Raw genomic sequence first — 25188 nt, 5'->3', positions numbered from 1 at the left:
AGTGCAATGGAAAGTACTGCATCAAAGGCATATAACGTGAATCCACAGATCATGAGCCGTTCACTTAACAAACGTCACCATGTTCTCTCCGCCGGCGAAACACTCCGGTTTCGTTCATAATTTCTTTCTCCGGTAAGGGACTACTAACAGAAGTGTAATCAAGAGAAGAATGAATAAGCAACAAAAGGGTAAGATTCTGCGAGTCAGTGCGTGAAACGTCGTGAGTTTGAACATTGTAGATAAGCTAGAAAATCTGGAAGCTGGGAAGCAAAAACTCAACTTACATTTTTTTTGGAACAGAGAAGTTAAATGGAAAGAAAATAAGGATTTCTTGTAAGATAAATTTAGAATAATATCGTTGGCAGCAGAAAGTACAAAAGGGCAGACACGGTAGAAAATGAATTACTGTGGTTCACAGTTCAGTAATAGGTTTCTCCTCATTAGAATCGACAGTAAACCAACACCAACAACATGTTGTCAAATACATATCCCGACGTAGCAAGCAGGGCATGGAGAGGAAGAGCAAATACATGAGTGTTATGAGCGTGTAATTCAATATGGAAAGGGATACAAAAATCTAATAAGTGCGAGTGACTACTTGGAAAAGGCCTAGAGACACGCGAAGATAACAGCGGGATTACACCATCGGCAAACGCAGCAGTCGAAATCAGATATTGGACTGTAAGACGTGCTCAGATACAGATATAGACCTGGATCACAGATTAATAACGAAATAGAGTGGATTGAAGCTTAAGACAATCGTCAGGGAGACTCAGCATGGAAGGAACAAGGATTCTGAAATACTGAGTAATGATGGCGTGCGTTTAAAATTCTCTGATGTTGTAGACAATGTGATCTTCTTTATTCGTATCAGAGGTACACGAAATGAACACATATACAATAAATTCAAAGAAAACTATACAGTATTCACCCAGAACTGGGCAACTTTGATAGCATTGGGTGTTGCAGGCGTTAAGTCCTTCATGCTTCGGTTGGTTTGGTATGAGTTACATTTGAAGAGATGCCGGGTTGTCTGCAATTCACCCCATTCGCACAGTGTTGTGATGACAGCTGGCAGTTGGAAGTTCAATTTAAGGAGATTGTTCCTCGATCCTGCGGTCCGTAGTCTGTTCCAGGACTTCCAGATGACCCACTTCTCCATGTGTCCAGGCGGCAGGGATTCTTGTGGTGTCATCCAGTTTGATAGGTGTTGGCATCTTTCTTTCCGCTTGGTGAGTCGGGTAGCCGCAGCTGATCCTTCTAAGGGCTGTGAGGTTGTTAGGAAACTCTTCCTGGACTTCGGTTTTAGCTTGGCAGGTTGATGCCCAAAGAGCGGATGTGAGGTCACTGTATTTGATTTATGCCTCTCGATGTTAGCGGCGTCCTCTCTTCTGATGTCACACTGAGCAATCCCAGCGAGACATTGAACTTTATCCATGGGGGTTCACCTTAGACAGCCTGTAACAATCCTTGTTTAAATGATTCAAATGGCTCTAAGCACTATAGGAGTTAACATCTGAGGTCATGAGTCCCCTGGACTTAGAACTACTTAAACCTGACTAATCTAAGGACATAACACACATCCATGCCCGATGCAGGATTCGAACCTCCGACCGTAGCAGTAGCGCGGTTCCGGACTGAAACACCTAGAACCACTCGGCCACAACGGGCGGGATGACAATCCTACAGCTGTCATTTAAGGCTACATCAACTTGCTTTGCACGTGCTGAATTGTACCACACTGGGCTGGCATACTCTCCTGTAGAATAGCATAAGGCAAGAGCTGTTGTACCTAATGTTTGTGGATGTTTACTCCAGTTCGATCGCACCCGTTTCCGAAGAAGGCAGTTTCTGGAGGATACTTTCTGCTTCAGTTTCAGACAATATTCCTTGCAGGTCAGTGTACGGTCGAGAGTGACACCGAAATACCTGGGGTGGTAACAATACCCTAGTGCAACTCTATTCCAGAATATTTTAAGTTTCCTGTCAGCTTGTTTGTGTTTCAGATGGAATGAACAGACTTGCGTTTTCTTAGGATTGTGATAATGAATACAGACAGTTCAGTTGAGAGGGAAAGGACATCTCTGAAAAGATTCACAGGAAAACGCAGGTACAAGGGAGGTAGCTGTGAAGAAACCATGTGTGATAGAAAGAATATCTCAGCTGACTGAGGAAGGAAGCAAGTTTAAAAAAATTTAATGGAAGCTAAGAATACGGAGCTATGAATCGCTTAGGAATGAAATAAAAAGGAAATGCAAGGTAGCCAAGGCGAAAAAGCTGCACAAAAATGTGGGTAAAGACAAAAAAGAATTATCAATTGGAAGACAGATTCAGCATACAGCAAAGTTATAATAGCCGTCGCGGAAATTAAAAGCAAGAGCGACAACATAAGAGTTGAACGGGGATTTCATTGTTCTATGAGAGTGAATCGGCGGAAAGAGTAGGTGAGGCTATTCTACTTGGAGGATAGTTCACCTAGAATACATGATGTTTCTTAGTCGGTATTTCAGTCTAGTTAGCGATATTAGAAACACTTGGAGTTTTCGCCTACAAAGCCTTCACAAGCAGTTTCCGGCATTTTATACTGTTTTCGACCTTGAAAGACGTGAGGTTGTGTTTGTGCAGCGTTCGTAAATTGTAAAGCAATGTTAATTATTCATTAACAGAGTTTTATGGTGAGTTAAATTGTGTATATTTTTAAAACTAATTACATGACGTGCGGACAGTTACGTCCGTCACACACCATCCTGTACTTTCAAACGGAAGAAGATGTTCTACAATGGAACATGTGTATTTGCAAAAGAAGTGAGTTTCTTCAACATATCATCAATTTCCTTTGTCTTTAAAATGGAGATCTGTGTTAACTGCCAATAACTTCTATTTTAGAATGTTTTTGTATAGTAACTAGTTTTTTTACTTCTTTATTTCATTTTACTGATTGATAGCAGAGTTTTACTTTAACACATATATTATTCACTACAATACTGACAAGATTTTCACGATTTCCACAGTTTTAAATTTGAATACAATACACATAATTCGTGTCATTGCGTATACAATCTATGCAGAATTCGTGTCGCTGCCTATACCATCTATATATGCAGTGACACGAATTATATAATGTACTGGATTCACTCTGGTCTTAATATGCTCATAGCAGACCGAAATTAATTACCTGGTCAATAAAACTTTTGTGATCCATGAATGGGTTTATAGCTACAATACAAAGAGATATAACTCCTAATATGATGTCGGACCTCCTTCTGTTCGGCGTATTGCAGAATCTCGACGTGGCGTGGACAAGTCGGTGGGGTACCCCTGCAGAAATATTACGCCACGCTGCCTCTACAACCGCCCATAACTGCGAAAGTGTTGCCTGTGCAGGATTTCGTGCACGAACAGAGCTCTCGATTATGTCCCATAAATGTTCGGTGCGACTCATGTCGAGCAATCTGGGTGACCAAATTATTCACTCGAATGGTCAAGAATGTTCGTCAGACCAATCGCTAACAATTATTGCCTCGTGACATGGCGCACTCTCAGCAATAAAAATGTTATCGTTGTTTGGGAACGTGTAATACTAGAAGGCTGGTGCCACACATCTAAAGCCGAAAGTAATAGATTTTCTAAAATTTTCAGAAAGGACTATCCCTTTAAACAGTGCCGTTAGAAAATCATTTACCTTTTTTTCTTAGTAATGAAATACTGAAACAGCATTCGCTTAGTAACATTAAATAGGTTGTGTATTGCGTCTAAATTTACCAATATTCTTAAATTAGGTCCGCAGCGATGGGGGACTCCAGATCACAGGGGCCCGGGTTTGATTACCGGCTAGATCAGAGATTTTCTTTGCTCGGGATGTATGCGTTGTTCTAATCATTTCACCTGATTCTCTTCGTAAAGACGCGTAAGTCATCGAAAAGGTGACTTGCAACAGGCGCCCGAACAACAGCAGTAAGTACTCCTTACCCGATAATGTCACAGGATCATTCATTCACTCATGAATAATCGGTGCATATCAGAAACTAATCATTTGACGTCTTTCACTGGGAAAAAAAGAAACTTAAGCTAAGCGACACTGAGAATTGTTTGTAAGTTTCCTAGATATATAGTCCAATAGTTTATTCACTTTCTGAGTCGCCGATTAATAAAATTTACACATATACAGGGTAGTCCATTGATCGTGACCGGGCCAAATATCTCGCGAAATAAGCGTCAAACGAAAAAACTACAAAGAACGAAACTTGTCTAGCTTGAAGGGGGAAACCAGATGGCGCTATGGTTGGCCGGCTAGATGGCGCTGACATAGATCAAACGGATATCAACTGCGTTTCTTTAAATAGGAACCTCCATTTTTATTACAAATTCGTGTAGTACGTAAAGAAATATGAATGTTTTAGCTGGGCCACTTTTTTCGCTTTGTGATAGAAGGCGCTGCAATAGTCACAAAAATACGGCTCACAATGGCTCGGTTGTTCCAATGTGATACATGTACCTTTATGAACTTATCATTTCTGAGAACGCATGCTGTTGCACCGTGATTACCTGTAAATACCACATTAATGCAATAAATGCACAAAACGATGTCCGACAGCCTCAATGCATTTGGCAATACGTGTAACGACGTTCCTCTCAACAGCGAGTAGTTTGCCTTCCGTAATGTTCGCACAGGCATAATGTCAGGCGTTGTCGGTGGATCACGTTAGCAAATATCCTTCAACTTTCGCCACAGAAAGAAATCCGGGGACGTCAGATCCGGTGAACTTATCATTTCTGAGAACGCATGCTGTTGCACCGTGATTACCTGTAAATACCACATTAATGCAATAAATGCACAAAACGATGTCCGACAGCCTCAATGCATTTGGCAATACGTGTAACGACGTTCCTCTCAACAGCGAGTAGTTTGCCTTCCGTAATGTTCGCACAGGCATAATGTCAGGCGTTGTCGGTGGATCACGTTAGCAAATATCCTTCAACTTTCGCCACAGAAAGAAATCCGGGGACGTCAGATCCGGTGAACGCACGGGCCATGGTATGGTGCTTCGACGACCAATCCACCAGTCATGAAATACGCTATTCAATACCGCTTCAACCGCACGCGAGCTATGTGCCTGAAGTGCCCATCATGTTGGAAGTACATCGCCATTCTGTCATGCAGTGAAACATCTTGTAGTAACATCTGTAGAACATTACGTAGGAAATCAGCATACATTGCATCATTTAGATTGCCATCGATAAAATGGGGGCCAATTATCCTTCTTCCCTTAATGCCGCACCATACATTAACCCACCAAGGTCGCTGATGTTCCACTTGCCGCAGCCATCGTGGATTTTCCGTTGCCCAATAGTGCATATTATGCCGATTTACGTTACCGCTATTGGTGCATGACGCTTCGTCGCTAAACAGAACGCGTGCAAAAATTTGTCATCGTCCCGTAATTTCTCTTGTGCCCAGTGGCAGGACTGCACACGACGTTCAAAGTCGTCGCCATGCAATTCCTAGTGCATAGAAATGTGGTACGGGTGCAATCGATGTTGTTGTAGCATTCTCAGCACCGACGTTTTTGAGATTCCCGATTCTCACGCAATTTGTTTGCTACTGATGTGCGGATTAGCCGCGACAGCAGCTAAAACACCTACTTGGGCATCATCATTTGCTGCAGGTCGTGTGGCTGAACTCTTCCTGTTTCCCTAAATAACGTAATTATCCGGCGAACGTTCCGGACACTTGGATGATGTCGTCCAGGATACCGAGCAGCATACATAGCACACGCCCGTTGAGCATTTTGATCACAATAGCCATACATCAACACGACATCGACCTTTTCCGCAATTGGTAAACGGTTCATTTTAACACGGGTAACGTATCACGAAGCAAATACCGTCCGCACTGGCGGAATGTTACGTGATACCACGTATTTATACATTTGTGACTATTACAGCGCCATCTATCACAAAGCGAAAAAAGTGGTCCAACTAAAACATTCATATTTCTTTACGCTCTACACGGACATGTAATAAAAATGGGGGTTCCTATTTTAGAAAAATGCAGTTGATATCCTTTTGACCTATGGCAGCGCCATCTAGCGGGACAGCCATAGCATCATCTGGTTTCCCCCTTCAAGCTAGACGAGTTTCGTTGTTTGTAGTTTTTTGATTTGATGCTTATTTCGTGAGATATTTGGCCCGGTCACTATCAATGGACCATCCTGTATATGTCTTTTACCTGGAATCGGCTGTGCTGACTACAAAAACAAGTATGCAAAGAACTCTATGGTGATAGCTACATATTATGTGCCTGACCCTTTCATGGAAACTAAAAGCGTTTCATCTCTTTCTAATGCTCGAGATTTCACACAAAAAGCTTGAGGGTGCAAGTATTTACTTTGGCAGTTCATATCAATTTCAAAGTGACACGATTAAAAAAACATTAAAAATTATAAAGTAATTGTTTGCTATAAAACCAATCATGGATCACAAAAATTTTATTAACCAGGTAATTAATTTCGGTATTTCTTTAGACAACGTAGTTGTGTGGAGATAACAGTGATTAGTTTACTTATAATCAATTATTCAAAGGACAGTCACAGTCGCATTATTTATTTTGCCGCCAACCGGTTTCAACCCGCGATGGGGTCATCTTCAGGGCAATTTACACCATTTGGTCGCTCGCTGGAGTCGTCATCGGGCCCTGAAGATGACCGCATCGCGGGTTGAAACAGGTTGGCAGCAAAATAAATAATGCGATTGTAACTGTCAGTCCGCAGCTCGTGGTCGTTCGGTAGCGTTCTCGCTTCCCACGCCCGGGTTCCCGGATTCGATTCCCGGCAGGGTCAGGGATTTTCTCTGCCTCGTGATGATTGGGTGTTGTGTGATGTTCTTAGGTTAGTTAGGATTAAGTAGTTCTAAGTTCTAGGGGACTGATGACCATAGATGTTAAGTCCCATAGTGCTCAGAGCCATTTGAACCTTTTTTGTGACTGTCACTTTGAATAATTAATTTCGGACTACTATGAGCATATTCAGACCCGAGTGAATCCAGTACATTATAAAATTCGTATCACTGCGTATATAGATGGTATAGGTAAGGACACGAATTATGTATAGATAGTATACGCAATGACACGAATTATGTAATGTAATGTATTCACTCAGGTCTGAAGAATCTCGTAGCTGATTGAAATTATTTACCTGCTTAATAAAATTTTTGTGATCCATGGCCGGACATATAACAAAACAAAAATATCCTGGATCGCTGTGAAACCTTATTGCGAATATGTCACAGCTCCTGGGTCAGAAATACGAGTAAGTGCCTCTGCCAGCCGCAACTCGCAGCACACGAATATTGGTGTTTCGCAAAAGTCGCTAGCGTCATGAGTATAGTGTTGGTATGCTAACGTAAACATGTCGCACATCACAGGCGAGGGATCCTGGTACCTGCTGTCAGTCCTCGTACATCAGCCCTATCGTCTATCGCTCTGGATACCCGCAAAAGAGAGCCTCATTCCCTCGCTTGCGAGAGAGTCATGCTGGCGAGAACGCACGCCGGCATTTGCTAAAGAGCGACTGCGAAACGAGTGGTCGTGGAGGGCGCTGGAAGCTGCGTAAAAAGCTCTCATGTACTCGAAGCCTATCCTGCAAATAAAGGCGGAGAGCCACTGCAGTGACGGCTATCGGATAGCAGGTGCTCCAGGGAGGAGGGTGCATGCATTTGGCGCCGAGTGTCGCCCTCCGAGTAACGACACGGCAGACGAATAAGCTGGCGCTGCCCCCGCGGCGCCGGCACCAGCGCCGGCCTGAGTGCTCGCTCATTTCCGAAGCCGCCGATTTACAATTCTAATGCCGATAGCGCTGCCCGCGCTCCCCCAACAGGTGAGGGCCGCAGACGTAAAGTCACCCCTGTGCAGCCAGCATACGGCGACGCGGCAGAGGGTACCGCTGACGGCACAAGTCATCGCAACGCAAAAATAACGCCACGATACTGAACGTATAAGGCCACGGCGGCTCTTGAGTATACATTTTTGGTGTTCACAAACTTTTAGGTTCAGATACGTTTCAGAGTGTGAAATTAATATCATCTTCTGCGTATCAGTTATGCTTATCAACAAGTTTATACATCTGCAGCCACTGCCAATAACAATAATAATAATAATAATAAGATGCATAGCTACGCATGTTAGCAGCGCTGTCTGAAGCATCTCGGTTCAAATGGCTCTGAGCACTATGGAACTTAAGTCCCCTAGAACTTAGAACTACTTAAACCTAAGGACATCACACACATCCATGCCCGAGGCAGGATTTGAACCTCCGATCATAGCGGTCGCGCGGTCCCAGACTGAAGCACCTGGAACCGCTCGTCCACAACTACCGGCTTGAGGCGTCTTGTCATGGTGTGGGCGGCTCCCCCCTTCGGAGGTTCGAGTCCTCCCTCGGGCATGGGTGTGTGCTTGTAGCCCTTAGCGTAAGTTAGTTTAAGTTAGATTAAGTAGTGCGTAAGGCTAGCAGTTTGGTCCCATAAGATCTTACCATAAATTTCCAATTTCCAAATAATATGCATAACTTGTGTAACAAAGGAAACAATTGTTTATGTAGAATTTTGTTGTTCTGTTGATGATTAAGTACAGTTTAGGGCAGGAACGAAATAATGTGTGAGCTTTCGATATTCTCCATTAAAATTTTTTGGGTAAATGGGAGTTTTTTGGACGTCCGCCCCCGGTAGCTGAGTGGTTGCCGGCACGGTAGCTCAGCATGTTCGGTCAGAGAGCTGGCTGGCCTCTGTAATAAAAAAAAATAAATAAAAAAATGAAAAAAACTGAGTGAAAAGATCAACAACGAACTTCAACCTATGTCATGTGACATCCGCTACCTCGAAATACAACAAACCCTAACGAACAAAAAAGAAAAAATGTGGTCAGCGCCACAGAATGTCATTCCTAATGGCCCGGGTTCGATTCCAGTCTGGGTCGGAGATTTTCTCCACTCCGGTGTTGTCCTAATCATCATCATTTCATACCCATCGACGCACAAATCGCCGAAGTGGCGTCAAATATAAAGACTTGCACCAGGTAAACGGTCTGCCCGACGGGAGGCCCTAGTCACACGACATTTACATTTACATTTTTACGGACAAATCTATCTTCTCTGTAACACATGTACACTACTGGCCATTAAAATTGCTACACCACGAAGATGACGTGCTACAGACGCGAAATTTAACCGACAGGAAGAAGATGCTGTGACATGTAAATGATTAGCATTTCAGTGCATTCATACAAGGTTGGCGCCGGTGGCGACACCTACAACGTGCTGACATGAGGAAAGTTTCCAACCGATTTCTCATACACAAACAGCAGTTGCCCAGCATTGCCTGGTGAAACGTTCTTGTAATGCCTCGTGTAAGGAGGAGAAATGCTTACCGTCACGTTTCCAACTTTGATAAAGGTCGGATTGTAGCCTATCGCGATTGCGGTTTATCGTATCGCGACACTGCTGCTCGTGTAGGTCGAGATCCAATGACTGTTAGCAGAATATGGAATCGGTGGCTTCAGGAGGGTAATACGGAACGCCGTGGTGGATCCCAACGGCCTCGTATCACTAGCTGTCGAGATGACAGGCATCTTATCCGAGGAGCTGTAACGGATCGTGCAGCCTCGTCTCGATCCCTGAGTCCACAGATGGGGACGTTTGCAAGACAACAACCATCTGCACGAACAGTTCGACGACGTTTGCAGCAGCATGGACTATCAGCTCGGAGACCATGGCTGTGGTTACTCTTGACGCTGCATCACAGACAGGAGCGCCTGTGTTTGGCGACATCGCGGTGAACGCACACTGGAAGCGTGTATTTGTCGTCGTCATAATGGCGTATCACCCGGCGTGATGGTATGGGGTGCCATTGGTTACACGTCTCGGTCACCTCTTGTTCGCACTGGCGGCACTTTGAACAGTGGACGTTACATTTCAGATGTGTTATGACCCGTGCCTCTACCCTTCATTCGATCCCTGCGAAACCCTACATTTCAGCAGGATACTGCACGACCGCGTGTTGCAGGTCCTTTATGGGCCTTTCTGGACACAGAAAATGTTCAACTGCTACCCTGGCCAGCACATTCTCCAGATCTCTCACCAATTGGAAACGTCTGGTCAATGGTGGCCGAGCAACTGGCTCGTCACAATACGCCAATCACTACTCTTGATGAACTGTGCTATCGTGTTGAAGCTGCATGTGCAGCTGTACCTGTACACGCCATCCAAGCTCCGTTGGACTCAATGCCCAGGCGTATCAAGGCCTGGGCATTGAGTCCAACGGTCAGAGGTGGATGTTCTGGGTATTGATCTCTCAGTATATATGCACCCACACTGCGTGAAAATCTAATCACATGTCAGTTCTAGTATAATATATTTATCCAATGAATATCTGTTTATCATCTGCATTTCTTCTTGGTGTAGCAATTTTAATGTCCAGTGGTGTATTAGTCCACGAATTAAGGCTGAAAATCAGACATTCTTACGTTCCACCAACACAGCTTAAGCTACTGTAGAATTCCCTGTTAAATGTCCGCTTATACTGACGCCTATTTGATTTAGACACGTTTTAAATCAATGGATCTCGTCTGGGAAGCCGTAATTCACACGTGGCTAATTTTTTCTTGGTAATTTTTTTCTGTTAGGACATAAAAACATACTCAACAGAGTTAATGTTGAGATAAGACACAAAAGCCGATTCCTGCCCAGTAAGCATGATTAAATTCAAGTGCTAATGCCTATCATCATGGTCACTTGACTAGAATACAAACGAGTCGCTGAGAACCATTAAAGGTCAAAAGCACGTCGTCGTCAATCCCACATTTCAGTGAATATAAGAGAAACGATTGATACAGATTTTCGTGAATGTTCATACAAATAGTGTGGGCCTACAGCACAAATAAAAGTGAATCACCACAAGGTCAGTAGATGTCAGAAACATGAATAAATGCTGCAGTCTCACAATTGTCGGTGATGTGTATTAGGCATTTGTGGTTTCTCACTGCCTCAAATGCATTACCTTATGTTAAAATACAAAACTTAATATACTGCAACTCATTCACAAACCCACAACTAGGTTTTTCTGTCAGTATAACTATAACATATACTGACGTCCGATCTAATTTCATTACGTAGAGAGTGAATTGGCATATCTGAAGAGTGTGCTACTGTTTATCGCGATTTGCGCCAAGCGAACTGGGATAAAAGTCTGCTGCAAGGTGCCACTGCCTGGTGACACTGACGTAAATTTGTAGTTGCGTGGTAGGAGATAGCTGGCACGCAGTAAACCGTGCACGTTGTTTGTCAGATCGTATGGATTTGACCCATTAGGCGATTACGTCACGCTGGTCGCGCAAACGCGAAAGCTCTTTAAACGTGTACCACTGAAGATGTAATTGTGAACCTGATGCCAAATTTCACAGAATCTAGACGAGTAGAGATACATGGCACGATAGATTTAGTGCCGTGTATTTCAGATTACCGCATCCATGTAACCTATAACAGCATTCGAAGGAAAATAAGTAACAAACCCGCAAGGTGTCAAAAGTTTGGGTGTTCACGTGCTCTTACACAGAAGCCGCCAGTGTTTAAAGCTACTGTGATGTCACATCTAAAGGCTCCAATTGAAGACGAGCGTACGATGCTATTTTCGTGAGCTGCTCGTAACGAAATGATGCCATGAAAGTGCTTTGTTTCTTCCTGGCGGATTAAAACTGTGTGCTGGACCGAGACTCAAACTCGAGACCTTTGCCTTTTGACGGCAAGTGCTCTACTGTCTGTGCTACCCAAGCACGACTCGCACCTCTTCCTCACAGCTTTACTTCCGCCAATTCCCGAGTTCGAGTTTCGGTCCGGCACACGGTTTTAATCTGCCAGGAAGTTTCATATCAGCGCACACTCCGCTACAGAGTGAAAATCTCATTCTGGAAGGTGCTGTGTTCCTTCCTTAAAGGTATTACTAAGTTAAGTGTTAACAATCACCTGGAAACTAAATATTATTGTAGTCAATGGTCTACTGCCTGGTTTGATGTGGCCCGCCACGAATTCTCCTCTTGTGCCAGGCAGCCTCTTCATCTCAGAGTAGCACATGTCCTCAAGTCCTTATCATTTTCAATAAAATCCGCTTCAGTTGTAAAAATCATTTATTTATAAAAAGAGTCCTCTACCAGGTATTAGGATATATGTCCCATTTCCAGGTGTATATTAAAATATGAATCCACAAAGGTTGCATAACTAAGATTAAAATGAATCCCTTGGACTCACATTTTAATATCCACCTGAAGATGGGACACATGCCCTGAAACCGGTTAGTGCTTTCCTTTTTCAAAGTAAACAATTTTTATAACTGAAGCAGATTTTATCATTGATTATGAATAACAGTTGTGGATGTCCGTCAAGAGAAACGGGCCTGAAAATAATCACTGAGAGCATAAAAGAGTGAAATTTGGAACTTTGGGTGGTTTTTCGTTGTACTAAAGTAATTGAAGTTCGAGCTATTATTGGTTCTAAAATTATTGCTTCATGAAAGTACAGGGCTACCTTAACAGATACATTCGTTTTCAAAGCTCTGTATCTTCTAAAGCACTACATGTACAAATACGACTGATACATGTGTAGAATCATAAACTCACCGATTTTGCAATTTTCACTCTGTAAATGTTCTATTACTGCCCCTCTGGTCATACGACACACGCCAAGCGGTAGTTAAATTAGTTTCATACCTTACGTAGCAGACACGGCCTATGGACATCACAGCATTATTGGTGCATCTTTCTGTTCCATCTTTCTTGGCGATAGAGGAATGTAAACACATTGTCCTTGGTTCAAATGGCTCTGAGCACTATGGGACTTAACATCTGTGGTCATCAGTCCCCTAGACTTAGAACTACGTAAACCTAACTAACCTAAGGATATCACACAGCCGGCCGGGGTGGCCGAGCGGTTCTAGGCGCTACAGTCTGGAGCCGCGCGATCACTACGGTCGCAGGTTCGAATCCTGCCTCGGGCATGAATGTATGTGATGTCCTTAGGTTAGTTAGGTTTAAGTAGTTCTAAGTTCTGGGGGACTGATGACCTCAGTAGTTAAGTCCCATAGTGCTCAGAGCCATTTGAACCATTTTGATATCACACACATCCATGCCCGAGAGAGGATTCGAATCTGCGAGCGTAGCAGCAGCGCTGTTCCGGCACACATTGTCCTTACTGTATCGCCAAAGGAAAGTCACAAGACGTTAGGTCAGGTGACCTGTAGGATCAAGGGAGCAAAGCCTCATTATCGTCACCACTATGCCGATCCAGCGATGTGGAAGTTCACCATTTAGGTATCAACGAATATCGATGCTCCAGTGCGGGGGTGCCATGTCTCTTTGGAAGATGCAATTCAGATTTGAAACAACCACTACTGCAATATTTCAGTGTAAGAGATATCCGTCACAGTCTTCTCACATTTCATGTGGGTTTTCAGTACGCCAGACTCTCATGATGTGGTGACTACCCTTTCCAGATGAGCTGAATGTTGCTTTGGCTCTAAATACCTGCTTGGAGGTGAAATCTTCAAGTGAATTTTGCGTTGTGAGAGAAAACTGAGGGTGTCGACCATAATCTTCCTGTTTTAATTGTTGGATGAGCTGCAGACGGTATTGTTTGAAATGTAACTGCCATTGTGAATTCTTCCTCACAGTTTGCCGCGGTCTTCCAAGTTCATGGATTGAGTGGTTGATGTTTTTTGGACTGAGTACGAAACTTCCCATAGCGCTCTCCACAGTTGTATCGGGACACATGATCGACCGGTATACAATCATAGTCTCTAAATTGTCGATACCAATGCACAATACTCTGTCGGAATGGTGGTTATATTCCATAACTGCTTCTGAATATAAGCTACAACACATAACACCTCAGATATTCCAAGACGCTTTGTTGCCATTTTGCCGTGGCACTGCACGTAACACCAACTGGTGGGCACAACGCAAACGGTGAGTTACAGTTCTACTCTTGCTTCGGTCGTACTTGTACATGTAGTACTTTTGAAAATATAGTATTTTAAAACGAGTGGATGATTTCCTCTCTTGATCCTTTACACTTAGTTGAGAAGATGATTCACAGAGCGTATCAGCGAAACTTTCCTCCTGTTAGAGCAGTATTATTTGCTAATTGCTAAGAGCACAAACGCACGATCAAAACTAAATTGCATTAATTAAAAATACCGAGGAGAGAAATAAACAGTTTTCACTTAGATACAGAAATAAAAAGTCTTACTTAGCAGGAGACTCATTCTGTTATGTCTTCCTTGCACAGTGCGTGGTTCTTTAGTGGAGCGAGGAACAGAATCTGGTAATGAACAGAAAATTTAAATATTAATTTGTTCTACGTCTAATATCAAACAATAAAAATAATACATAACTTTGTTGTAGCAGTGACATCGTCAGTTGCTAACAGTACCGCTGAAAGTGGAAAAATATACTGATATCAAAGATTTTTAAATCCGTCAGTCTTCAATACAATGTCTGTTCAGAAGGTGTCGAGCCCTTGCCACTATGAAAGTCTGTAAATGTTATACAAGTGGCCAATACTCAAAATGGCATCACTACCTAAATGTTTGAACTTAAATAGAACCGCCGCTGGAGCTCTGAAAAGGGAATGCTGGCAGTGGCGCAATCGTTCATGTCAGCGCCCTTGTGCCGCGGTGGCGGCTCTGGGAAACGTGGCGGCTTAAATGGCGACGCGCGTTTTTGAAAGGACGGCTGGCTGAAATAGCAGCCTATACCGTACATTCTAAACCACCTTTGTTTATGCATCTCAGAAAAAAAACAAATCACCTCGACCCTCGTGACTTTACAATTGGCTACCAATTAACATAACTTTAATCAGTCCATAAAAACCTTACAAACGGACACACAGTATCACACTGAAAAACTAAGACAAACAACCGCGACTGTAAAAGATCGACAATCCATTGATTAGATTATATTAGATTCAGTTTTCGTGCCAGACCCAAAGTAATATGATTCTCGTGGGAGTGGAACATGTATTTCTTCATATTTTATCTCCAGAAGTAAGAGGCTAACTTGAATTCTGTAGCAGTTAACATATTTGTACCAGTGGTCGATTGATTTTCTGAGAGGCAGAATATATCAATTGGCTTGCTCAACTCTAATTCTTCAACACGAAAATAAGCAACTCATGAAGCTTACCTCTTAGTCCTCGGATATTCTGAGCTGGCTGAATTACAGCTGGATGGACTTTATTTTTCTATCTATTTTTGAATAACTCTAGTTTCAGTCAGAGACTCTCTGTATGAATTGTGTACATTAAAATTTTCTTTCTGGTTGATCAATGTAAATGTTATTTTCAGCGTGTCTCTGGACATCGTTTATTTCTGTCCTACCTACCCTAAAAAAACTGCTGTTCTGTCACTTGTAACAACTGGTACTTTACCACTTGTGACAGGGCGCCTCCATACGTTATTTGCTATTAACCCAGACAGTTTTCCCTTCCCTTTCCTCTTGAGGTGAAGCCAATTCCTAGTATACTCCCACCTGATGATAGAATCAATAGAACTTCACCGATGTTAGACCCCATACCTGATATAAGAGCTGTTCCACTTCTGAATTGACTCTCCTATCAGAAGAGTTTGAATGAGGCCTGTTATGGCGTCTCAGAACAGATACAAGCCCAACACTTGTTCGTCTCGATGCTGAAGCTATCCTTACTAGGCCACCCTCAACTGGATAATCAGGTTTCCTCTTTACGCTGTTGCCCACCATACCCACTATTACCACGGTGTCTTCTTTTGTGAAGTCTCTACAAAGTGACCCCACATCCTCTATCGCCTGACCCAGTTCTTCACTAGGTTAAAAAAAAAAAAAAAACTTGTGACCTGGTAACCTGCCCGTAGTTCATCCTGCAACAGTTGGCCAACACCTCTATCATGTGATCTACCTAACAACAAGTCTTTCTTCTGCTTCACAACTTTTTCTGACGTCTTACTTTTTGAAAGCTTGTTGTGTCCTCTCTATTGCTACATCTACTTTTGGCTCATCAGTTTCCAGCTGTGACAACAGATCAAAACTGTTTTCCACGTTGATAATAGCACTATGTTAGAAAGTCCTATTCCTATGTCTTCTATAACCTGTTGTCACTTCCCACCTCTCTTTTCCCTTCTCCCCCCTTAACCCTTCCAGATTTTGTTTGGCTTTATCTCGTTCCGCCTGAAGGGCACCAGTCTTCTCCTCCCGTTCCACTATCTTCCTATCTGTACAGCAAATACTACGCAACCAACGAGCCTTGTTTATTTCCCTAATTCCCAAACCGATACGGTCACCCACATTACTATCAACCTTCAGGCTCTACTAAACTAATTTCAAATGACAACACAACTACGCAGAGCTAACTACTGCGTAAACAATGAAAATGCAGCACAATATATAACAGCTGATTATTAAATGGGAATGAAAGCTTTCTCGGCGAATTTAGATGATTAAGCCTTATCACCCGAATCAAGGCGCCGTTCTGCGGAAACGTTAGGAGTAGTTTCTTACTCGTCACCTTCAGGCGAAGTGACAAGCAGGAATGAAACATTCACTTTGCAACGGAGTGTGCAGTCTGTGGCTAAGCCACTTCTCCGAACCATCCCTTCCTGCAAGAATGCTAGTCTGACGAGTTTCTCAGGAGAGCGTCTGTGAAGGAGACGAGATGTCGACGGAAGTGAAGCTGTGACAACATATTGTATGTCGTGCTCAGATAGCTCATTCGGTAGAGAATTTGCTCGCGAAAGGCCAAGTTCATGAGTTTGAGTATCGGTCCGGCACACAGTTACCGGGAAGTTTCGTATTGACGAGTAGGAAACTTGTCGAAACGTTGCCGCAGAACGATGGCTTGACTTAGTTGATAATCCGAGAAGATTTCATCACAGCTTATTGCAAGTATACTGTGGTTTCTAGGTAGCCTCCTTATTAGGTTCGCTAGACAAACATTCAAACAAATCGTATTAATGAGTTTTATTACAAAAACGAAAGAGACAACACTTTCGCAATTACACAGATGTGTCGCAAGCAAGGGGCGATATATAAAAAAAGCAGTTTTCTTCTGAATAAACAGTTCCAAGTCTGTGCTACACATAAAGTACAAGTGAAGTAACTAGTATTGACGCTTATACCAAGTCGCTAGTCTTGAAGCTGCTGTTGAACCGGCCGTCACCAGTCGGTCACGGCGCTTATGTCCTCTTCACATAGGGGGCGCCGCTGTCGCGTTGTCGTCCTGGAGGGAGGTCTTGACAGCGTTCGATTGGCTGACCTCTTCTCACAGCCATCTCATCTCTATCGTTCCCGACTGTCGTGCCGGGGCTTCACTCTATGGCGTAACATTCCTCCATCCCCCCACCCCCCCAACCCCCCAAGCCGACGGAACGTCGTCGTATGGGGAAGACGACAACGGCGGGGGTGGCATGAGTGTGGACGCTCTGAGAAAACGATAGCTGTGGCTGCAAGGGACGTCAGACTTGCGGTCGTACCCAGCAATGTGGCCTTCGCTCTGGTGGAAACGTCCCCGGAAAACGCCCAGAAGGGTACGCGTCCGACTCCTGAGACCTATACGAAGATGTAGAACGCGTCACATGCTGCGGCGTGGGCGGGTCCAGCTCCGTCGGTGCTACGAGAGGAAGCGGAAGAGGCGAAGGCTCCGTCTCCATGGGGTAGTCCTGCGGTGTCGTGATGACACCCTCTGGCTGATGCTGTGGCCGCGCTCTCCTCGGGATCCGTGAATCTGGGGAAGAGATACAGAAGGATCACCGTGCACATGACAGTGGAGAATCTGATTGTGATGTCGGCGCTGCAGTCCGTCTGGGCCTGAAATGAGATACATGCACGCACCGAGCTGACGAAGGATCTCGCCTCTCGCCCACCGTCTGCTGCCTCTAAAATCCCTGAAAAACAACACAATGTCATGCGGCGCGATGCGATACTTGTGGCCTTCCTTCGGCGCCGGATGCTGAAGAAAGTGGAGCAGGTCGTGCAGTGGCCGATGAGGGCGGCCGTGAAGCAGTTTCGCCGGTGATGGTCCATCTCGTGGATGCGAAAGGTAGCAGGCGAGAAACAGTTGCAGTGCCTGATTCCTGGTGTGTGCAGTGCGAAGTTAGGCCATCTGCTGCTTGTAGGTTCTGACAAAACGTTCCGCTTCGCCGTCGGATTGTGGATGGAACGGTGCACTAATTAGGTGCTGTATGCCATTGCGTTCACAGAATGTTTCAAATTAATTTGACGTGAATTGTGGGCCGTTGTCCGACTCTATGACTTTAAGCAACCCTTGGAAGCAAAAAATAGAGGACAACGCCTGAACTGCGCCACGCGACGTTGTATAGCGCATTGGCACAGCAAAAGGAAACTTGCAATAAGAGCCTACCGCAATCAACCAACGAGTGTTCCAAAAATATCCCGCAAAATCTATGTGCGCATGTTGCCATGGCGACTGCGTCTTACGCCATGCAGAGAATTTTTGTGGCGGAGCGGACTGATTATCCGCACATGCGTGACACTGTGACGTCATCTGTTCTATTTGGGTGTCCATACCCTGCCAAGTATAGTGTCGACGCACTTACTGTCTCGTACGAGCAACCCCAGTGTCCTTGGTGAAGTAACTTTTTACAAAGCTTTGGCGATCAACGCATGTGACTGTCCCTTGTCATTTTGAACAAGAATCACACCTTTCTGTGAGGCGAGGCTATGCTGACGGAAAAAGTATCGGCGCGCTACAGAATTCTTTATGCTATTCAATGAGTCAGGTCAAGATGTGCGAATGTATGTTAGCAAAATATTCAAATCTGAATCAGCGTCCGTGGCCTGTGCAATTTTCCTGTAGCTCAGAGGAAAAGATTGAAACAATTCAGAATCCTGAGCAAGATGGAGCAGAAGCGCCAAAGTCTGTATCAGGGCCAATGGGAAGAAGGGAAAGTGCGTCCACATTACTATGTTGAGCTGTCGGACGATACACAATCCGACACTCGTTGCCAAACATGTGGTGCCTAGGAAGCCTCCTCACTAAGTTTGTTAGACAAACATTCAAATAAATCCTATTAATAAGTTTAATTACTAAATAGAAAAGAGACAATACTTACCTTTTGTAATCACAGAGATTTTTCGCAAGCAAAGGGCGACATATAGACAATTTTCTTCTGTATAAACAATTCCAAGTCTGTGCTACATATAGAGTACTAGAGAAATAACTAGTGTTGATGCTTCTTACCAAGTCGCTAGCCTTTAAGCTGCAACTGAACTGGCTGTCACCCGTCGGTCGCTGTTCTTATGTCTTTTTCACAAAGGAGCCGCTGCTGTCGCGCTGTTCTTCTGGAGGGAGGTCCAGTCAGCGTGCGATTGGCTGACCCCTTCTCACAGCAATCTCTATCGTTCCCGAATGGAGTGCCAGCACTTGACTATACGCCGTAATATATACAGTGATGGAATCACGTCACACCAAGTACAACATTATCACAAAAAAATATAACGCTCGTGTACACAATGGCCTCGCCGTGAAATTCAGGAATTCACTTGAGAAATCTCCTCACGGCCACGCAGTGCTTCAGTACCACCACAAAAGCACAAGCCGGCTTCATATACCTCGGTGCACTTCACAACACTGTAATTTATTAGGAAAAATAGTGATGCGGCTTGCGAAACCATACTTCATTTTGTGCTCTTAACTGTTTTTCAGTAACTGATTTCCTCATCAATCATCCTCTCCGGCTGTGGGCTGGTGCATTCGTCTGGTTACCAGCAGAAGACACTGTCCCCTACCCAGCTCTGCAATGTCCGTGTACAGGTGACCATGGCCCACATTTGCCGTAGACACTGCTCCAATAGCACGCTCCTCGGTTCCATGGCGCTCTCTATTCTCCAGTTTCTCTTTCTGGCTAGGCATGTAAGGTATCAGGCAAATCCAACACCTTCCATGAAAACCCTGACATGATAAGCAAATCCAGTAGTATGTCACATAGCTCCGAATAAATCGTGACATTAAATTAACCAAAGTAATACGAGTAACGAGTGAGCAAATGACTAACACAAGAATGCCTAAATGCATGTCATACCTTCCCACCGTGAGACAGACGCAGTTCCGAGGGGAGAAACGAGAACAGAAGCCGAGAGCAGAACCATGTTAAGCTGGAAGGCCCTACGATAAGGGATGGACACCCACGTCGCCAGCTAAACACTAGGACCACCCCCAGCAAATCCAGTAGTATGTCACATAGCTCCGAATAAATCGTGACATTAAATTAACCAAAGTAATACGAGTAACTAGTGAGCAAATGACTAACACAAGAATGCCTAAATGCATGTTATACCTTCCCACCGTGAGACAGACGCAGTTCCGAGGGGAGAAACGAGAACAGAAGCTGAGAGCAGAACCATGTTAAGCTGGAAGGCCCTACGATAAGGGACGGACACCCACGTCGCCAGCCTATGTTAAAAGCTAGCGCCCTCCAGAAGAACAGTATAGGTCTTACGATAACACAAAAAGGGCCACACCACCCGCAGGTTTTAGCGTGAGACTTTTTCGCGTCTCTGTTACGTCAGGACCACCCCCCCAGCCCATGTTAAAAGATAGAGCCCTCCAGAAGAACAGTATAGATCTTACGATAACGCTAAAAGGACCACACCAGCTGCAAGTTTTACCGTGAGACTTTTTCGCGTCTCTGTTACGTTGCAAACTTTAAAAACATTTCCCCTCCACGAAAAATATAACGTTTCTCATTGGATAGACACAATTTTTGTAGGCAGAGCTTAAGGTTAACATTGAGACCCTGATTGGTCAGATGAAAACACAGCCAGATAGTTTTTTTAAACCAACTTAGGTAAATTGTAGTAAGGAGAAGTTAGGGGAGTTGCTTCCGAGACGGCGAGGTGAGTGGAGCTGTGCTGTCCGCCGCCCCCTGACGAACACCGACAAGGTAATGAATGCACGCGATGCCGCATAACAGCGCATAAAACTTCACTCAGAACTGCAGAAGTCTCATCTGTTACACCCCCTATTTGCGTAATACTAGTGTCGCTCGTCAATTAAAGCTCATGGTGTTCACATTTGCCCCTTGAAGTAAAAATCTGAAACCCGATCATTTTTCTGTTATATAGTTATTGAGAAACCACATCAGCCACTGTAATTTACGACAAGTTAGATAAGTAATTGAAGATAATTGAGGGTCACTGTAGACCATTTTGATAGTTTTCTCTTTTGTGAAACTTAATTTAAACCTAGATTATAGATGTGATATGGCATAGGTCATCCTTCGATCCATTGTAGAACTTGGAAACCCATTCAGGGAATATTGGTTCACATTTTTGTTGAACGCGGTTGGTTTTTACCATCCTGTATTAAAACATTTCCTTTTGTCAATAGTGCAATTCATAAACGATGTTTTGCGAGTAGAATAAAATTTCCAATGGTAAAGTTAGCTGCTTTTTCGACGTTATTTTACCAGCTAACTAAAAATAGGAAAGCCTTGAACCCCTTCCACTAAATTTAGTTAGTATTAAGATTCTTTTACAGGGAGTGCAGCGGAGCTGACGCTGAAATCATTAAGTATTTGGTTATATCATTGCTAGTCTCACTGAACTCTTCTGAATTCTACATGTCATGTGTGGTCTGGAGTCTCCTTACCAGCAACAGGTCCCAGGTTCAACTAGTCAATTCCCTAAAAAACACGCTCAGAGCGTCGTTGAGCGAAAGTGGTAGGGAGACACGATATAGAACAAACAGAAACCACGCAGAATGTTAGAGCCATCAATGGACTCTCTGCTACTGCACCCACTCTCTGACCGGAATAGAGTTGCTGGACCCGCAAAGGCGCGGTTGACTATGCAAGCAGGAAGATAATTTCAGGGCACGCCTACAGCCGCTTTTGAACTGCCTACAAGAAAAACGCTAAGCATATTGATAATCTCTTGCTACCAGCCAACTTTAAGTGGGTATAAACCGGGAAGTTGTACCTGGCACAGCCCAGGGATGGTGGAGAGTAAATAAACTTTCATATCATTTCAAAACTCAACATATATAATATTAAAATGCAGACTACAGTATTGCTATCGTACTCCATATATATGACCGTACAAAGGAGTCCCATCTGTAAATATCTGGGGATGAACAAATTGAGAACTTACCTTTCACTGGTAGTTCTCTTATCGAATGAGCTAGCAACCTATGACACACTACCTGTATCTCATTCTTGACTTCCGCTGGTACCTTTCTCGCGCCTTATGAATTTTACAGCAGTTCTCTTGCAGGTCAAGCTACTGGTTGAGAGTCGCGCCTGGATATCTCATCCAGTAAAAGCACTGCCTAAAAAAGGTAAGATTCCGCATTCCTCTCCCTGTCGGCATACAGTTTTTGTATTCCAGTAAGTAATAAAAATAGTTCACACTCTGGTGTAGAGTGAAAGATTTACTCTGGAGCTGTGTTCACCTGGAATGAGCAATCAATTTTTGATACACACCTCAATGCAGCATGGATAAAACGTTTTCTTGTTATGAACAAAACTGTTAACATTACATTACAAAGATTCGGTGCACCTCTAAAAGAATTTTCACGTCTATTGTGTGGTAACGCTAGCAGCCGTAGTGGGCTATGGTGGAGACGTGTGGACTCATAAAGCGAAGCTGGTAATATACACTCCTGGAAATGGAAAAAAGAACACATTGACACCGGTGTGTCAGACCCACCATACTTGCTCCGGACACTGCGAGAGGGCTGTACAAGCAATGATCACACGCACGGCACAGCGGACACACCAGGAACCGCGGTGTTGGCCGTCGAATGGCGCTAGCTGCGCAGCATTTGTACACCCCCGCCGTCAGTGTCAGCCAGTTTGCCGTGGCATACGGAGCTCCATCGCAGTCTTTAACACTGGTAGCATGCCGCGACAGCGTGGACGTGAACCGTATGTGCAGTTGACGGACTTTGAGCGAGGGCGTAAAGTGGGCATGCGGGAGGCCGGGTGGACGTACCGCCGAATTGCTCAACACGTGGGGCGTGAGGTCTCCACAGTACATCGATGTTGTCGCCAGTGGTCGGCGGAAGGTGCACGTGCCCGTCGACCTGGGACCGGACCGCAGCGACGCACGGATGCACGCCAAGACCGTAGGATCCTACGCAGTGCCGTAGGGGTCCGCACCGCCACTTCCCAGCAAATTTGGGACACTGTTGCTCCTGGGGTATCGGCGAGGACCATTCGCAACCGTCTCCATGAAGCTGGGCTACGGTCCCACACACCGTTAGGCCGTCTTCCGCTCACGCCCCAACATCGTGCAGCCCGCCTCCAGTGGTGTCGCGACAGGCGTGAATGGAGGGACGAATGGAGACGTGTCGTCTTCAGCGATGAGAGTCGCTTCTGCCTTGGTGCCAATGATGGTCGTATGCGTGTTTGGCGCCGTGCAGGTGAGCGCCACAATCAGGACTGCATACGACCGAGGCACACAGGGCCAACACCCGGCATCATGGTGTGGGGAGCGATCTCCTACACTGGCCGTACACCACTGGTGATCGTCGAGGGGACACTGAATAGTGCACGGTACATCCAAACTGTCATCGAACCCATCGTTCTACCATTCCTAGACCGGCAAGGGAACTTGCTGTTCCAACAGGACAATGCACGTCCGCATGTATCCCGTGCCACCCAACGTGCTCTAGAAGGTGTAAGTCAACTACCCTGGCCAGCAAGATCACCGGATCTGTCCCCCATTGAGCATGTTTGGGACTGGATGAAGCGTCGTCTCACGCGGTCTGCACGTCCAGCACGAACGCTGGTCCAACTGAGGCGCCAGGTGGAAATGGCATGGCAAGCCGTTCCACAGGACTACATCCAGCATCTCTACGATCGTCTCCATGGGAGAATAGCAGCCTGCATTGCTGCGAAAGGTGGATATACACTGTACTAGTGCCGACATTGTGCATGCTCTGTTGCCTGTGTCTATGTGCCTGTGGTTCTGTCAGTGTGATCATGTGATGTATCTGACCCCAGGAATGTGTCAATAAAGTTTCCCCTTCCTGGGAATTCACGGTGTTCTTATTTCAATTTCCAGGAGTGTAGAAACTGAGGTTCATGTGCAGCAACTAGTTCAACTGCGTTCCAGGAATGTATTTGGCACATCAGTAACTGACGCTATGTTAAGGATCCTGCCTTTTGCTGTGCGTGTGAGGTACGGAGGAGCCATCTACTGAACGAAGATAAATAGACTGCATGAATGAAATACCTGAAACTCATGAAGATAATTGCATCTCCATCATAGAGTATATTATAGACTTGGGGTGACAAAAATCTCGCTCTTGTACCACAGGAGAGCGTACATATTGTTTCTTTGTAAACGTCAGAAAAAGGCTTCAAGTGGTTGACGCTGAATCAGCCGCAGCTTTTGTGCGATATCTGTGAAGATATGGTCATTACCTGGATTAGATAGAGAAAAAAAGGAATCCAACTGTCAAACACTGGCACGTCTGACCGCGTCCTACTGGAATATTAAGTTTATTTCATTATTAGTAGACAGGAGACAACTGCGTCAAGACTCCTGTCTACGAAATGGTGAGAGGAGAAATTTGACTTATTGCACGAAATAGCTTCTGTCTCTTCAAAGACAACCAAAATTGTGGGTGTTGTGTCATGGAAGACACCACTATGTAAACGAATGGAAATAGGTCCTGTAAACTATTAGCTTGTCTTCGTAACTGAATGGTTTTCGTACCCAAGGTTTAGTTTGAAAAGAAGACTGGATCTATAGTACCTAACCTACCACGCAGGCGGTGAAAAAGGAGGTACCTCAGTGGACCGTTGATCCACTTTCGGATCCGCGAGAGTACAAGTCTCTATGAGGGGCAGTAAATGAAAACTGAATTCCCGCCACAACGGGACCGAGGGTTTATTGGGTGTTTGTTTGGTATCGTTTATAACAGCTGTTTTCCATTTTTGCTACTGATCTCGAAAAAAAAAGGCCTGCAGTCGAAGATGAAAGTCATCATGACCTTACCGAAAGTTGCGTGAACAGCTTTGGATTTCTTTGACGAGTAAGTTATGGGAAGTTTACACTGTTGGCTTTGCAGGTTGCCCTCGGGCTCTCGGAATGCTTTCGGTCGGAGTCTTCCTGTTGCACGAAAACATCTGACACCGTTCTAAAAAATAACACAA

Source organism: Schistocerca piceifrons, chromosome 4 (genome assembly GCF_021461385.2).
Source record: "Schistocerca piceifrons isolate TAMUIC-IGC-003096 chromosome 4, iqSchPice1.1, whole genome shotgun sequence".
Lineage (NCBI taxonomy): Eukaryota > Metazoa > Arthropoda > Insecta > Orthoptera > Acrididae > Schistocerca > Schistocerca piceifrons.
This window is presented reverse-complemented; position numbering follows the sequence as displayed.